We start from the raw sequence: 16,635 nt of genomic DNA on the forward strand, positions 1-16,635 counted from the left end.
TGCGTGAGATCTTATTGTTGATTGTTTAACTTGACACCAGAAATTCTAACCAAACAATAAAATGAATTGGTATCAACTAATAATAATTTGAGTTAAACATTTTAGAAGGTTGGTGGCATACCGGGGAATGCTCCTACTCTATAACCTGGGAGGATGTTTCACATGGCTCTGTGGCATCTTAGTTATTATTTATTTTAAGGCTTTTTTATATTGTGAGTTTATACTTTTTTCAATTATCAACACATTTCATTTCATCTAATCCTAATGCTGACGTTAAGCACATGGACAGACGTATTTGATAATAAGATACAGAGGTATTTTAGTGAATCTTAGGTCTAGGGCTTCGGGGATCTCCTGGTCCACCAAATAAACTCATCTATGAATAGTGCCCTATAAATGAACCATTTGAAACCATTTTTTTGTTTCATCAAGTTTTACTTCTTTCAAATATATACATGTATTTACATCAATTCATTTTCATTTTCTTAAATCTTCTTATATATTACAACATTTTTTCGGCTAGTGTACGTACGTCCTAGTGAGTGTGCTATCACATGATTTTTAGAGATATAAAGAAATTCACCTCATTTGGCGTTCTAGTAGTTTTTTTCTTCGCAACACTCACATGTTTGGAGGCCCCAGGGCTGAGACTGCCTTGTCTCTGACTGTTGGACAGAGTGGTATCGTCCACCTGCTGTGACGTTTCGAGGGACACGCCCCCTTCCTCAGACGTTAAGCACATGTCACACTCACATTTCATGTAAGTATTTCTGTTCAATAGGCTTTCAATGGGAAAATCTGTGATGTTCTGATCTAGGTGTAAAGTAATTTTGTTGTAAATAATCTCCTCAATGAAGAGGTATATCAGACTGCTTCTGCTGAAGGAAATGTACGTAGTGGTTTCTCTGACATTTCACATGCTGTTCAAATTCTTCTTCACAGCTGTATCTATTTTAATAAAGTGAAATGGATTCTGCACTTAAATGTCTCTGCTTCTAATTATTACCATTATTACAATACAGGCAGTCCCGAGTTAGGTACTAACTTTAGGTTTGTATTTAAATTGAATTTGTATGTAAGTGCAACTCCAGAAAAAAACATTTTTTTTTGTCCCTGTGACAATTGGATTTTCCAAATTTAGCTTTGTCATGGGAAAAAGGTTTATCAATAAAACATCATCAGCTGATCATTGCAGTCTGGGATTATAGTAAAGCATCCAGAGAGCTTCACCAGAGGTCACAGTTAGCAGAGAGTTCCGTCTTTAACTAGGGGTCATCTGTAAGTCGGGTGTCCTTAAGTTGGGGACCACCTGTACACTATTAAATATTCTTACGAGAAAACTGCTCTATAATAAATACGCACGAGCCTATGGGCAATGACATGGTTAAGCAGAGACACACACAGGCTTGGGGTTTCTTTTTCACTTGTATTTTTAGACATTTTTCTGCTTGTCTGTGGGCATCAAATTCATGAGGAGACTGTCAGGTATGTGTATTAAGGAAAGACTGGCGTCTACTGGGGTGCGGGATGTGTGTTTATACAGCGGGGGCACGTCCAAATACTTGCCATTACTTGGTACTTCTCATGACGCAATGTTTCTGGAACAGACCCAAGATAAGTGGCCTATGTCTCCATATGGAATATTTCTCCACTTTGCACCTTGGGAACAGAGAGGGAGACAGAGGCTTGGTCATTCCAGGCAGTGCCATGAAAGGGCTTGTGTTTAGTGCGATATGTGCATCATTGACACCTCTTCAGTACATGATGAAAACTGCATTGATTACAGATTTGATGCATTTCTGAGCAGTAGCCAGCTGTGTCCTCACATCTGACACCCTCAACGTGAGAAGATTTGTGAAATAAATATATTACTATTTTCATTAATATCCATTTCTTTTTAGATATTGAACTTTATATTTATCCAGCGATGTATGCTACTTTTGTGGCATGAACTGTATTTTGCAACAAAAACTATTTTTTGGTGCATAGACAGCAGAGCAACCAATCACAGCACAGCAATGGCGCATGCTTTCAAAGTTTTTCTATCTTAGAAACTTAGTATAGACTCTGCACTTCTCCTTTCAGTAACAGAAATTATGGGGGGGGGGGGGTATTCTCGTCTTGTCATTCACTTTCACTTTCATTAATCTGCCATACATAAACATTTATTCAATCAGATGTTATTAAAAAAAATTAACCTGTGTGAAGATAATTTCTAATGTAGTCATATGGTCCATTAGAAACAAGGCTGTGTCCTTGGATACAACCACCTCTGCTGGGGTGATTTCCCAAAGAAACAAAAAGTTTTTGTATATGAAATGCCTATCCCACAGCCGTCCTGTGGTAATGATTGCTGCACCCAGGAGGTCAGGCAGAACTCAATAGCGCATGTCTTGCCACCGCTGTCAAAATGTGAGGTGGTCGTATCCGAGGAAGCTATCTCGTTTCTAAGGGACAACATGGCTACATTTATGAGAAATTATCTTCACAAAGGAACATTTTTTTAACATCCAAATGAAGAAATGTTTACATATGGCAAATGAATTAAATTAAATGTAAATACCCAGATGGGAAAACACCTTTAAGTGCCACATGGGCCCCAGGCTGTTCACACGACTAGGGCCCCCCAAGTGTCCAAACCAACATGTCCCTGTATGTTAGGGCTTAAGTGCTACTCTATATCCTCTATATCCTCAATCTTGTACTGTTCATAAATGTAATTAAATGATGAATTTCAATCTTATAACCGATCTACCTAGAAGAGCCAATCACATTGCCTAACTGCATGAAACCCTTTACCCTACAACCATCCATACCAGATCTCCCACATAGTGTTGGAGATGTTTTAATGCTACCCCTGGCCCGGCCTCTGTGTATCCTGCAGCTGACCCCCCTCCTCTCATACTGTAAATACTGCGTATAAGACACAATTAGGCTACATTCACACTGACATATGGAGGACGTATATACGACCGACGTATATACGACCGATATACGTCCTCCATAAACGTCAATGGGCACACGTGCGGCACCGTACCGCTCCGTACCCGGAAAAAGATAGGATAGATTCCCCATTATACACCAAAAGAGTTGGCCTCTCCATGCAGATATTAGTGTAAATGGGGTTGATTTACACTTTGCTTTAGAATGGTGCAAGTCATAATTTCAAAACGGCCCCCATGGGTTCATGACGGGATGTGGATTGCAATTTGCAGATTTTTGCAATTATTTTAGTATAATGTTACAGTACAATCTATACCAAGCATTAAGGGGTGCAATTTTTTTTTCTATGTGCCAGAGGAATTCAGCACATCTTCAGACTGTCTGGTCCACAGTGCATTTACCTTGTCCCTTTATAAGTAAATGTAGGTCATTTTCCTTGAAATCACAATACTTGAAATTAATACTATGACTTTGGCAGCTTCAATGTAGATGGGTTCCAGTATGAAATACTTGTGTTCATAGAACAGGATTAAATTACTTTTTAGGGTTCGTAGACAGCATAAAATCCCACAACTTCTGCCTGGGCCTAAGCTAGCTGAAACCCCAATGGGAGATGTATGTGTCAGTGTCGTGTGTGTGTTATTCAGACATCCCAACCATGCTGACAGCTCTCTTTGAAGCCATAAGTGGAATTAGACCCAGCGCAGGCAGAGGCAGATGATGGAGTCACACTTAGTGCTGTGGGAACATTTCTTTGCCTTGTTACATTTTCAGAGCTGAGATTTATTCTTAGCTGAGATCACAGCTGACAACATGCATTACTGTGGTCACAAACTGATCGGAGACAAGAAATAAAAGAAAAATAAAACCAGCAGCCGCCATTCACAAGTATTATTCAGGGCATAAAGATACTTGTATTAAAATGTAATAATTTTTTTATAATAGCCACCCACCATGCAAAGAAATTAAAGTAGTTGCCTGCGACCTAAATACAATGGGGCTCATTTACTAAGGGTCCGAACTCCGCACTTTCGTCAGGTTTCCCAAATATTTCTGTTTTGCGCCTAAATGCCCTGGGATTTTGGTGCACACGAACGGATTTTGGCGCATCGGCGCCGACTTGCACGCGTCAGAAATCGGGGGGCCGTGGCCGTTGGACAACCGACGGATTCAAACAAACCGCAGAATTTAAAAAAAGCATTTGTGTCGCAAGATCAAGCACTCACATGCACCAAGAAGAAGCTTGTGAACTCTGGCGGACCTCAGGGCAGAAGCGACGGATGCAGGAACGCGGATGCACGATGTTAGTGAATCGCGCCGGACCCAAATCCTCGTCAGACAAAGCACCACGGGATCGCGACGGGACCAGGTAAGTAAATCTGCCCCATTGTGTAGAAGCAGACATGAAAGATATCAATATACACTCACCGGCCACTTTATTTGGTACACCTGTCCAACTGCTCGTTAACACTTAATTTCTATTCAGGCAATAACATGGCGGCAACTCAGTGCATTTAGGCATGTAGACATGGTCAAGACAATCTCCTGCAGCTCAAACCGAGCATCAGTATGGGGAAGAAAGGTGATTTGAGTGTCTTTGAACGTGGCATGGTTGTTGGTGCCAGAAGGGCTGGTCTGAGTATTTCAGAAACTGCTGATCTACTGGGATTTTCACACACAACCATCTCTAGGGTTTACAGAGAATGGTCCGAAAAAGAAAAAACATCCAGTGAGCGGCAGTTCTGTGGGCGGAAATGCCTTGTTGATGCCAGAGGTAGGAGGAGAATGGGCAGACTGGTTCGAGCTGATAGAAAGGCAACAGTGACTCAAATCGCCACCCGTTACAACCAAGGTAGGCAGAAGAGCATCTCTGAACGCACAGTACGTCGAACTTTGAGGCAGATGGGCTACAGCAGCAGAAGCCCACACCGGGTGCCACTACTTTCAGCTAAGAACAGGAAACTGAGGCTATAATTTGCACAAGCTCATCGAAATTGGACAGTAGAAGATTGGAAAAACGTTGCATGGTCTGATGAGTCTCGATTTCTGCTGCAACATTCGGATCGTAGGGTCAGAATTTGGCGTCAACAACATGAAAGCATGGATCCATCCTGCCTTGTATCAACGGTTCAGGCTGGTGGTGGTGTCATGGTGTGGGGAATATTTTCTTGGCACACTTTGGGCCCCTTGGTACCAATTGAGCATCGTTGCAACGCCACAGCCTACCTGAGTATTGTTGCTGACCATGTCCATCCCTTTATGACCACAATGTACCCAACATCTGATGGCTACTTTCAGCAGGATAATGCGCCATGTCATAAAGCTGGAATCATCTCAGACTGGTTTCTTGAACATGACAATGAGTTCACTGTACTCAAATGGCCTCCACAGTCACCAGATCTCAATCCAATAGAGCATCTTTGGGATGTGGTGGAACGGGAGATTCGCATCATGGATGTGCAGCCGACAAATCTGCGGCAACTGTGTGATGCCGTCATGTCAATATGGACCAAAATCTCTGAGGAATGCTTCCAGCACCTTGTTGAATCTATGCCACGAAGAATTGAGGCAGTTCTGAAGGCAAAAGGGGGTCCAACCCGTTACTAGCATGGTGTACCTAATAAAGTGGCCGGTGAGTGTAAATTACTAAGGAATTATAAAACTCCACTTTCCAAAAGTTTAAATTTTACTTTAAGTATCAACAGTCTCAATATTATACCGTGCTGTACACTGAGATGTAGCAGCAGAATTTTGATTATCCCATTTTGGGGTGCTTTCAACAGTTTTGTAAAGCTGTGTTTTGCTACCTAAAGCGAATCTGACAACAGGAATGTGATTTTTAGCTGGTGATAGGTTCCTATAGCTTATGCTATGCTAATTGTAAAAAATCCCTTTGTCAGCATTCTGAATCATTTCAGTAGTTTATAAAGCTTTATTTCACATTACCTGGCTCCCTGCTAGCAGCTTGTGGTAAGTCCGGGGTTGGGTTTAAGCTGCAGTCTGTGTGCTTGTGTCAGTCTCCACTTCCATGTTAATTGAGCAGGCAGAGGAAGGAGGAGGATGGGGTGGAGGAGAGGAAGTATGCATGAGGAGACATAGACACACAGGCACATAGTCTGCTCTCCACCCTCCCCCCAGGAATCACTACACACTGCTGGGAGGGAGCCAGTTAATGTGAAATAAAGTTTTATAAACACTGAAATGTTTCAAAATTCTGACAAAGGCATTTTTAAAATCAGGTCACCTGTCACCAGCTAAAAATCACATTCCTGGTGACAGGTTCGCTTTAAGAAATAAGGCATTTTTAAAGCCAAACGAGGTGGGCAGCAGTTTCATCTAGTTATGTGGTTATCACACTGAGGCTATGTTCTGACACAGTTTTCGAAGCCAAAAGAAAATGAGGATCAGAAAAAGTGAAAACATATAATACAGATGTGCTACTCCTCATCCTTTTTTTCTCTCCACCCCTGGTTTAGACATGGACTCAGCCTGCAACCTGCTGCAACAAATATTTTTTGGGAGGTGTCCGAGCCATTGTTTTCACAGCTAGCACACATCCCCATGTATTTCTATGGACCCATGTAAGAGCAACTGCCCTAGAGCAGGTCCTTTTCCTGCCCTTGCTTGTGTCTTGGGAGCAAGGGGACCTCAAATGCCAATAACACGTGGCCTATACACAATGGTTCCCAATGAAGAGCACATGTTTGTGTGCAGTTAGACCACATCCCAGCCCATAATGACTGGTAGTAAAATCTTAGAACTTGCCTTTTCAATAACAGAGAGGTCCTTAATGCTAAATATTCTGGGCCAGTGTAGGGTGAGACTACACTTGATGGGTTGTTTTTAAGCATTGTGATATAATAATACTAGAATTAGTCTATTATCATATATATTATTTTGCTGGTTGATTTGTAATTAACAATGATGTTTAATACATACATAAATCATGTCAGTAGCAGATTACTAGGAGGAATGTCTCTCATTGCCGCTAAGTATACTTAAAAAAAGAGGCAGGAAGCAGCACTGCATGTCAGCCCTCTGATATTAGGTCAAAGGAAGACAAACCTGCTGACCAAGCAGCTTGTCTCACACGGCCATCCTATACTGCACCCTAGAGGTCCTCACTAGTTTTGCATTGTTGTATAAATCAAGTTTTTAACATTTTTTAAAATGTTTGGCTTGCACAGACGCAGCAAATCAAGGCATTTTGTTAGGGTGTCTGGTAGAAGGTAGTAATTCTGTAACTAAGGACCCATGTAGTTGAGGATAATTACATGTGCATGTACACAACCTAATTGTCAGAGACAACAAATTTACCAAAGGGGGAAAGATGTATTTATTGTTTCTTTATTCTTAACATCCATATGTGGATGAAAAACAGAATAGCCAAATATATCTGAAAGAACCAATCAGTGTATTTGGTCAGGTCACTGACCAGAAACAGACTGGAACTGCTGCAGGTGAACCATTTTTTCACCAATCTTGTTGTATGCTCCAGGTCATTGGGGGTCATTTACTAAGGGCCCGATTCGCGTTTTTACAGCGATTTACCCGAATTTTTCCATTTTGCACCGATTTTCCCTGAATTGCCCCGTGTTTTTGCTGCACGTGATCGGACTGTGGCGCATCGGTGCCGGCATGCACGTGATGGAAATTATGGCCGTACGAAAACCCGACGTATTCGGAGAAACTGCCACATTTAAAAAAAAAAATTGTCGCTGGACACACGCTTACCTGCACCCGGGCGGGCTTGGTGTACGTCAGTGCATTCCGATGAACTTCAGCGCAGCAGCGACACCTGGTGGACGTCGGAGGAACTACCTTAGTGAATCGCCGGAAGACCTGAATCCTCCACACAGAATGCGCCGCTGGATCGCAATTGGACCAGGTAAGTAAATGTGCCCCATTGTCTTGCTGGCTCTGCACTAGGCATCATGCGGCACAAATTAGGGGACATTCCGGTGCTAAGTCAGACCATGCCCAAGATTCAACATGCAAAGTCTAAAAGAAATGTGTTAGAGGTGCAACAGAATCATGAAAAACATGTGCAACAAACCCTGAATCTGCTACATTCTGTTTTATACACAGGCAAACTGCATTCAGGCCTCAGTAAATGTGCCCCATTATGTCATCCTTTGCATACCCATAGTACTCGAGTGTATAAGGTAACTCTTGTAGGGTCAATCCAGGTAAAGTATACAATACCTTCCATCCAACTCCATCACGCTTCCACCACCATTCTTGATAGTTGACCCATTTGATGAAAAAGCTGATACTTTTTATGAGGCTTCTTCACCTTTTTAAAGGCCACAATTCCAGACCTGTAAAGAGAGCATTGCACTAGTAGCTGCATGGATGTCTGTCTTCTCGCTATTACAACGCACATGAGCCACTTCCACTGCTGTGTCTGCTGCACCAGAACTTACAGACCTTGGGATGAACTCATTTATTGACTGGACAACCACCTCTTGGCTTGGGATGTATTGACGGACATAATTTTTAGTATACTTCCATGTCATGATCCTCAGATGATGCATTTTTCCCTTGCTATTTTGTGATGCCCTGTCGTCCTCCCCTCCCTTCATAAATATATATTTTTTTACCATGGTTGTAAGTGTATATTGAATAATAAAATGAATCAAGAAGACAACCTTTGGTGAGTGCCTCCGGTGGGCCATATATTGTTGCTGGATTTTCATCTTTTTCATTTCCTAACGTCTTTTTTCCTAAAAGTTATGTTTTAAGTGGTTTCTTCCCATCTGTACATCAAAAGCTCAATACATTATCACCCTTTTGCTTGTGATTGCACAGTAATATACAACCATCTCTAGGGTTTACAGAGAATGGTCCGAAAAAGAAAAAACATCCAGTGAGCAGCAGTTCTGTGGGTGGAAATGCCTTGTTGATGCCAGAGGTCAGAGGAGAATGGGCAGACTGGTTCGAGCTGATAGAAAGGCAACAGTGACTCAAATCGCCACCCGTTACAACCAAGGTAGGCAGAAGAGCATCTCTGAATGCACAGTACATCGAACTTTGAGGCAGATGGGCTGCAGCAGCAGAAGACCACACCGGGTGCCACTCCTTTCAGCTAAGAACAGGAAACTGAGGCTACAATTTGCACAAGCTCATCGAAATTGGACAGTAGAAGATTGGAAAAACGTTGCCTGGTCTGATGAGTCTCGATTTCTGCTGCGACATTCGGATGGTAGGGTCAGAATTTGGCGTCAACAACATGAAAGCATGGATCCATCCTGCCTTGTATCAACGGTTCAGGCTGGTGGTGGTGGTGTCATGGTGTGGGGAATATTTTCTTGGCACACTTTGGGCCCCTTGGTACCAATTGAGCATCGTTGCAACGCCACAGCCTACCTGAGTATTGTTGCTGACCATGTCCATCCCTTTATGACCACAATGTACCCAACATCTGATGGCTACTTTCAGCAGGATAATGCGCCATGTCATAAAGCTGGAATCATCTCAGACTGGTTTCTTGAACATGACAATGAGTTCACTGTACTCAAATGGCCTACACAGTCACCAGATCTCAATCCAATAGAGCATCTTTGGGATTTGGTGGAACGGGAGATTCGCATCATGGATGTGCAGCCGACAAATCTGCGGCAACTGTGTGATGCCATCATGTCAATATGGACCAAAATCTCTGAGGAATGCTTCCAGCACCTTGTTGTATCTATGCCACGAAGAATTGAGGCAGTTCTGAAGGCAAAAGGGGGTCCAACCCGTTACTAGCATGGTGTACCTAATAAAGTGGCCGGTGAGTGTATATATATATTAATTATGAAGAGTGTTCATGAAAAATTTCTCCTGACCCACTTCCCAAGCAATAAGACTTCTCCCATCTTTTTACGCACCTATAAACACTTCGCTTGTATAAGTTGGAAGGTTAATCCAAAAGCGTAATTGTGATTTAGAAAATCTCATCATCTGCAAAATATTTCCTCTTCTAAAAATAACTTCATTGTTGGAAAGAGGTGAAAGTCTGACGGTCTGAGGTTGGGTGAATAAGGGGGTGAGGTAGGATTTCAAAGCCAAAGGAGCAGGCTTTCACTTGGGCCACATGTGAGATGTGAACTAGTGCAATTTTGGCAGCAGTGAAGGGTATGATCATTTTACCCTTTGCTAGGAAATCCATCAATACTACTCCAAGCTGCTCCCAAAATACTGTGAAAATTACCTTGCCTGCCGAGGGTTGGGCATGTGTCTTATATGGAGGGGTCATGATGCTTCCATTGCATCAACTGGATTTTAATGTCAAGATCATCCTGTATGATCAATCTGTTGAAAAAGTCCTGGTTTTCATTGCACATCACCAATACAGCCTGAGAGCTTTTTCCTGCTATATAACTTTTTCCTGTTTCGGGATAGGTGTAAGCAGCCAGGGAACCCAGAGGGTGGATGCCTTATGCATGTGAAGGTGGACAGAAGTCTTTATATGATGTTTTTCCACTGGTTACCCGGAGATTTTCTAAAATGTCGACCTCCACATGCTGGATGGTGTGTTCATCAATAGTAAAGAGGGGTCGCCCCGGAATTGAGCTGTCTGTGCCAAAGTCCGACCACATTTGAATTATCAATGTCAGTTCTTGACTACATCATACGATGGGAAATCATCACCATAATTCTCATTGAATGTGTCTATTGGTATGTGACCTTTCAGGTTACTTGCTGACTGCTCTATATTCCACTGGGTCCATTACTGTTATCAGTTCTGAATTGCAAATTGGCAAATAATCTATAGAGACATATCATTAAAGAACATCCTGTGGAGTGGTGTAATTACAGGAGCAGCAGCCTTAGAAGCTACTATGGGGCCCACAGCATCAGGGGGCCCTGGCATCTGAGGTATTGGATGTGAATATGCTGTATGTGTGTGTGTTGCGTGTATATACTGTATTTGTGTCAGCACCTGTCCAGCAAACTGCGCAACCACAACCAGGCTTGGCGCTAGCTGTCAGACTAGGTAAGTGGTGGCGAACTCACACTGCGACGTCCCTGCGGGCTAAGGCCCTGCCTACAGCAGATAAACTGCCCTGATAAGGGCGAACCCACTATCAGGAACCTAACTGTCCCTGAGCGACCCTACAAGATGACAGGGGAAACTTACTTCGTCTGGCAGCTGCTGGATGGTGGAGCAGACAGGTATCCGGAATACAGATATAGAACAGTCTTCACACTGGTGCACAGAATACTAACACAGGACTGAGATAGGGAAAGCGGGAGAACACTAGGAGGTAAACTATACTGAGGGACAAACAACAATACAGGACTTCAGGCGGGTTTTACACCGTCAGGTCAAGATCAAGCGGGTATATTACAGGTCAGGCCAAGATCAAACAGGTTATATACAAGTCAGGTCAGATACAGGCAGACAAGCGGTAACAAACAAACCAGGTCAAAACCAAGTTGGCGGCAAAGATACAGAATCGGATACAAAACACAGAATACCAAACGAGACCAAACAAGCAAGAGCACTAGACACACAGGTAAGACTAGAAGAATAACCAGCCAGGTATGATGGGAACAGGCATGTATATAAGGCAGTTCCCGGACATGCCTCCAGCAGCACACTGGGGAAACTGTCCATCAGACTAGTAACCCTTGCTGGGCAGGACAGAAATGCAAGGAGCAGGGTGTGGCTCATTTAATCCACTAGCAGTAAGCCACAGTTCACACACAAATAAACACCATCTATTCCGCCAACTGCGGATAGTGCGACGCTTAGGCACGGGCGTTACAATTTGTATGTGTGTATATGCTGCATGTCTGTCTATGGTATTGTATGTAAGTGTATGCTTGATGTACTTGTGTAATTGTGACGTGTATATGCTGGATGTATGTAAATATGGTGTGTGTATATACTTTGTTATTGTAACAAACATGTGTGAGTATATAAATATGTATATTCCTATAGGGGGAAGAGGGGGCCCTGCCTCTCCTAGTTAGGCCCCTGGTCATGTGATATATATATAAGTGGGTCAGGTGAAATCTTAATTATGCACTTATGGACTGCTTGTTTGTAAAGATTAACTGTATTCTGAATAACGGAATGACTCTTCTAAAGTCATGTGCTGGATCAATTGGATTTGGTGTTTTTTATTCTTGGCTTCCATGAACATTATAAAATAAAATAAGTCAGAAAATGTACAACAATAAGCAGGGGTTTTATACTGCAATTTTTGACCGTGCAGCTTATAAAACATTGATTTCCACATTTTATTTCCAAATGGTTCCTGATTTGAAGAGTTTTTGGAACATTAGAGAAAGATGAAGAAATAAAGAACATACACGTTCCTTCTAAAACACTCTATTGCGATAAGATTACTTTTCTGAAGCTTGTCATTTCTCCCTTAAAAATGCGGAAGCGCAGAACACGTTCATTCATACTGGCATATCCTAATAGCAGCTATATTCATTAGTGGCCACTAGATGGAGCTTGTGTATGCACGCCTGATTTTGCCTTTTTGCTGCCTGAGGTGAAAATTATAATGCTGCCCCCCTTCCCCCTACTGGTTAACCTGATCCCTGGATATGTGAAAAGCATCTACAACCTGATCAAGAAATTCAGACAACATGACTGACATTACACATTCTAATGCAGTCTCAAATACTAGTACAAAAGACAATGACTCAATTGACTTAAAGGTGTCAATCTGCTCCATCAGGAAGAGAATTTCATCATGACCCAGCCATGGTTTATCACAGTTGACTTTGCCAACAGATATCTTCAGCTCCATGCATCACATCTCCACACTGCGCCCATAAAAATACCAAAGTCACTGGTCATTTGACCACGTGAGTTCATTGCAAAGAGGCCCAATTAGGCTCTGTCGCACAGGGGTCTACTGAAAGCTGGAAACAGCCCTGAGCCCTCATACCCCCATATAGAGATCATCCAGTGTAATTATATGCAATATCCCATATACAGTCCCCCTCTCTACCTATTAAGTTACATGCAGCCCCCCACTAGTTTATTAAAATTCTGCCCCCATATTAATATCCCCCAATGTAAAGTTAGAAAGAGACCTTTATACAGATTCCAAAGTCTATTGATATGGATTATCACACAAACAGACCCCCAAGTTGAATAAATATCCCACCCCTATATAACGACACCACCAGGTGTAATTAGCTGCATTCAGCTCCTATATACATCCCCCTCCCCTTCAAGCATATTGTACAACTCCCAAGTAATGAGGCCAGCAGTAAAATAAACCAGCTTACTTACCTCACCTTCCAGTGCCTCCACGCTGCTGGGGATGACTTCACTGGAGCTCCCTCTGACCGTACCGCTGAGCAGCAGCCGCCCCAAGCCTCTGTGCCGGGATGTATGCACCATGACAGCATCACACACTGCCTGCATACTGCAGAATGTATAGGGCAGCACACACAGATGGATCAGTGTTGTGCTGTTCTGCACATTGGTTTTTCATGTTGGCGATTTGTGCGCCCGAATCACCCATGTCTGAATACAACATTATGTTGCTCCACTCAGGGCTCTGGCATCTGCCGTCTGAGGCAAGATTTTCATTTTGCCTCATGGGAGTTGCAGTCGTGAGTATATGACATAATTCCACTTGACGGTTTCAGAGCTTTACACAGCAATAACTGCAGGGGAGTGAGGAGATGTGAGTAACTTTATTTTAAAAAAAGGAGGTAATGGGCCACAAATTAGAGGGGGAGCTACTGTGAGGGTACATGAAATGAGGGTGATCTTTTGTGGGGGCCATAATATGAAGGGGATCTGCTGTAGGGGGGTATAATATGAGAGGGAGTTGCTGAGGAGTGGGGGGGGGGGGGCATAATATGAAGGAGAGCTGCTAAAGTGGGGCCATAATATGAGGAGAGTTACTGGGGGAGCACAATATGAGGGGGAACAAAATTTATGGACAAATTAAACATATTCATTGAGAGCTTGCCTGAGCTTTTCCAGACTGACGATATTAAAAATATAAAATATTAACATAGTCTAACCATGATTATTAAGGACCCATATGTGTATATATCTATGTGTTATTGGGGGCAGTGTATATATCTATTTATTATTGGGGGCTATATATATATATACATATATATATTACTGGAGGGCTGTGTATATATCGATGTGTTATTGTGGGGCTGTGTATCTATTTGTTTCGCGGGGCTGTGTATATATCTATGTGTTACTGGGGGTGGTACTGTATATATGTGTTACTGGGTAGCTGTATATATTAATTACTGGGGGAGCTGTATATATTCATTACTGGGGAAGAGCTATATATATTCATTACTGGGGGAAGCTGTGTACAGGCGGTCCCCTACTTAAGGACACCCGACTTACAGACGACCCATAGTTACAGACGGACCCCTCTGCCCACTGTGACCTCTGGTGAAGCTCTCTGGATGCTTTATTACAGTCCCAGACTGCAATAATCAACTGTAAGGTTTCTGTAATGAAGCTTTATTGATAATCCTTGGTCCAATTACAGCAAAAAATTTTAAAACTCCAATTGTCACTGGGGCAAGAAAAAAATTTGTCTGGAACTACAATTATAAAATATACAGTTTCGACTTACATACAAATTCAACTTAAGAACAAACCTCCAGACCCTATCTTGTACGTAACCCGGGGACTGCCCGTATATTTGTTACTGGAGGGCTGTATATATTGCTAACAACATTTACTTGATAGGAAAAAATTTGGGGAGGGCCCGCACCACCCTTAATCCGGCCATGATGCTGAGTCTATACACGGGGAAGCTTTCCTGGTGTATAACCTGAGGACATTCAAAAAATTTCATGTAAATGTAGTCTGAGTCCGTTTGTTTTATTAGCCTAGGATGGAGTAGATAGCACTTGAGCACTGTACATACGGTATAAGCCCCTTCCAAAAATCCCTTGACCCTGTATATCTAAACTCATGTTCTGTAATTATTTTACTATGCAATTTTGTTTTTTAACAAAACATGATGATTTTGATGCAAAATGGTATGACTGTACAGTAGAGTGTAAAGTGTAAAGCGTCAATCGAGTACAAAAACAAGTACGTAAGGCATAATTCTGTATAACACAGATGTCAAACACAAGGCCCATGGTCCGAATCCGGGCCTCTCCCTGTCCCATTGCTGCACTAGTCGGGAGTCTTGTGTCTCGATACCTTTCCTTGTTCCCTGGAAGCAGCAGCAGACGTCATCAATTCTACCGTGTGCGGTGTCGGCATCCGCCAGCTCTGAAGTCGGCAGATGTGTTGATGTCATCACATCGTGCTGGAGGGCAGGAGAAGAGAAGATGCGCGCTGCTTCGAGGGAGTGGGGAAAGGTAAGTAAATGGTTTTTGTCCACTGCAAAACATATCTTTACCATGTGGGGGCACTATGACTATTTCAGGGCTCATACTGGTCATGCCAGTGTATCTGGTTCAGCTCCCCGGTTGCCCTAAAGTGGCTGATTGTTATGATTATGCTGTATTAATCTAACTACTAAACAGCTTGACTAGATCCAGTTTTATAGCAATAAAATTACATTCAGCATTTTTAGGGCAACCACAAGGCTGATGTGGTTCCCGTGGATAATGAATTTGACCAGGGGCTGCAGGACCCCATAGCAAACTCCTGAATAGGCCCTCTTCCCACTTATACATATACACAATAGACATTTAATATACACATACACATACAGTGCCATATACAAACATACAGCACATATACACACATACAGTATATACACATATACAGCATGTATACATCACATATAGACATATTATACCGTACAATGTGCAGCATAATATGTATATAATGGAGTACATCCTCCATTCTTTAGTGGGTCAGGTCAGATGATGGTGCCCCCTGACACCATGGGCCCCATAGCAGCCCCATAGTTACTCCCCTGAGTTTAACACCCCTGCAGTGTTACACTGTTGACCTTCTGACACTGTCTTATGCAGGCAATAGCCATGATGACACTATTATTGGGGGTATGATGAGCTTAGTGTGCTGCATAACAGTGTGATATATTTCACATTATGGTGCAGTATGGTGACATAAGGTACAGTATATTTATCTTTTGCGGTTACCAAATCTTAATACAAGATCATGTACACATTTCCGCTGTTGCCGGCTAATATTGTACATATCTAATAGTTCAGCTGTCACTTTGCTTCTAATTCCCCACGTTCTGTCCAAAGGTCCCTGCTGATAACCGTCATAAATATCCATCCTCTCTGTATATAGGGCATAGTTACAATGTGGCAGATTCAGGAAGTCACTAAAGTTAGAAATGCCAGGAGATCTGACTCCCAGAGGTGTTCTCAGTTATATTCTCCAGTATTAATCAGCTTTCTAAGCCCTGCATACACATACTCCTCATCTACATACATTTTGCTGGCCAATACTGTATGCGAGGTGTATTTTGAATAGTTTTATAAATCCTCTATTCAGGCTCAGACTGGCACATAAGTGAAGCGGTGGATACACCGTTGAGCCCCTGAGTTAGGTGAGCCCCCATGTTTGGGGACACAATAAGAGGGGGTATGAGAAGGGGCCACAATTTGGGGGGTTATGAGAAGGGGCCACAATTTGGGGGGTATGAAAAGGGGCCCACAATATGGGGGGAATGAGTGGGAGCCTACAATATGGGGGGTATGAGAAGGGGCCTACAATACGGGGGGATATGAGAGGGGGCCTAGAATATGGGGGGA

This window comes from Engystomops pustulosus, chromosome 9 (genome assembly GCF_040894005.1).
Source record: "Engystomops pustulosus chromosome 9, aEngPut4.maternal, whole genome shotgun sequence".
NCBI lineage: Eukaryota > Metazoa > Chordata > Amphibia > Anura > Leptodactylidae > Engystomops > Engystomops pustulosus.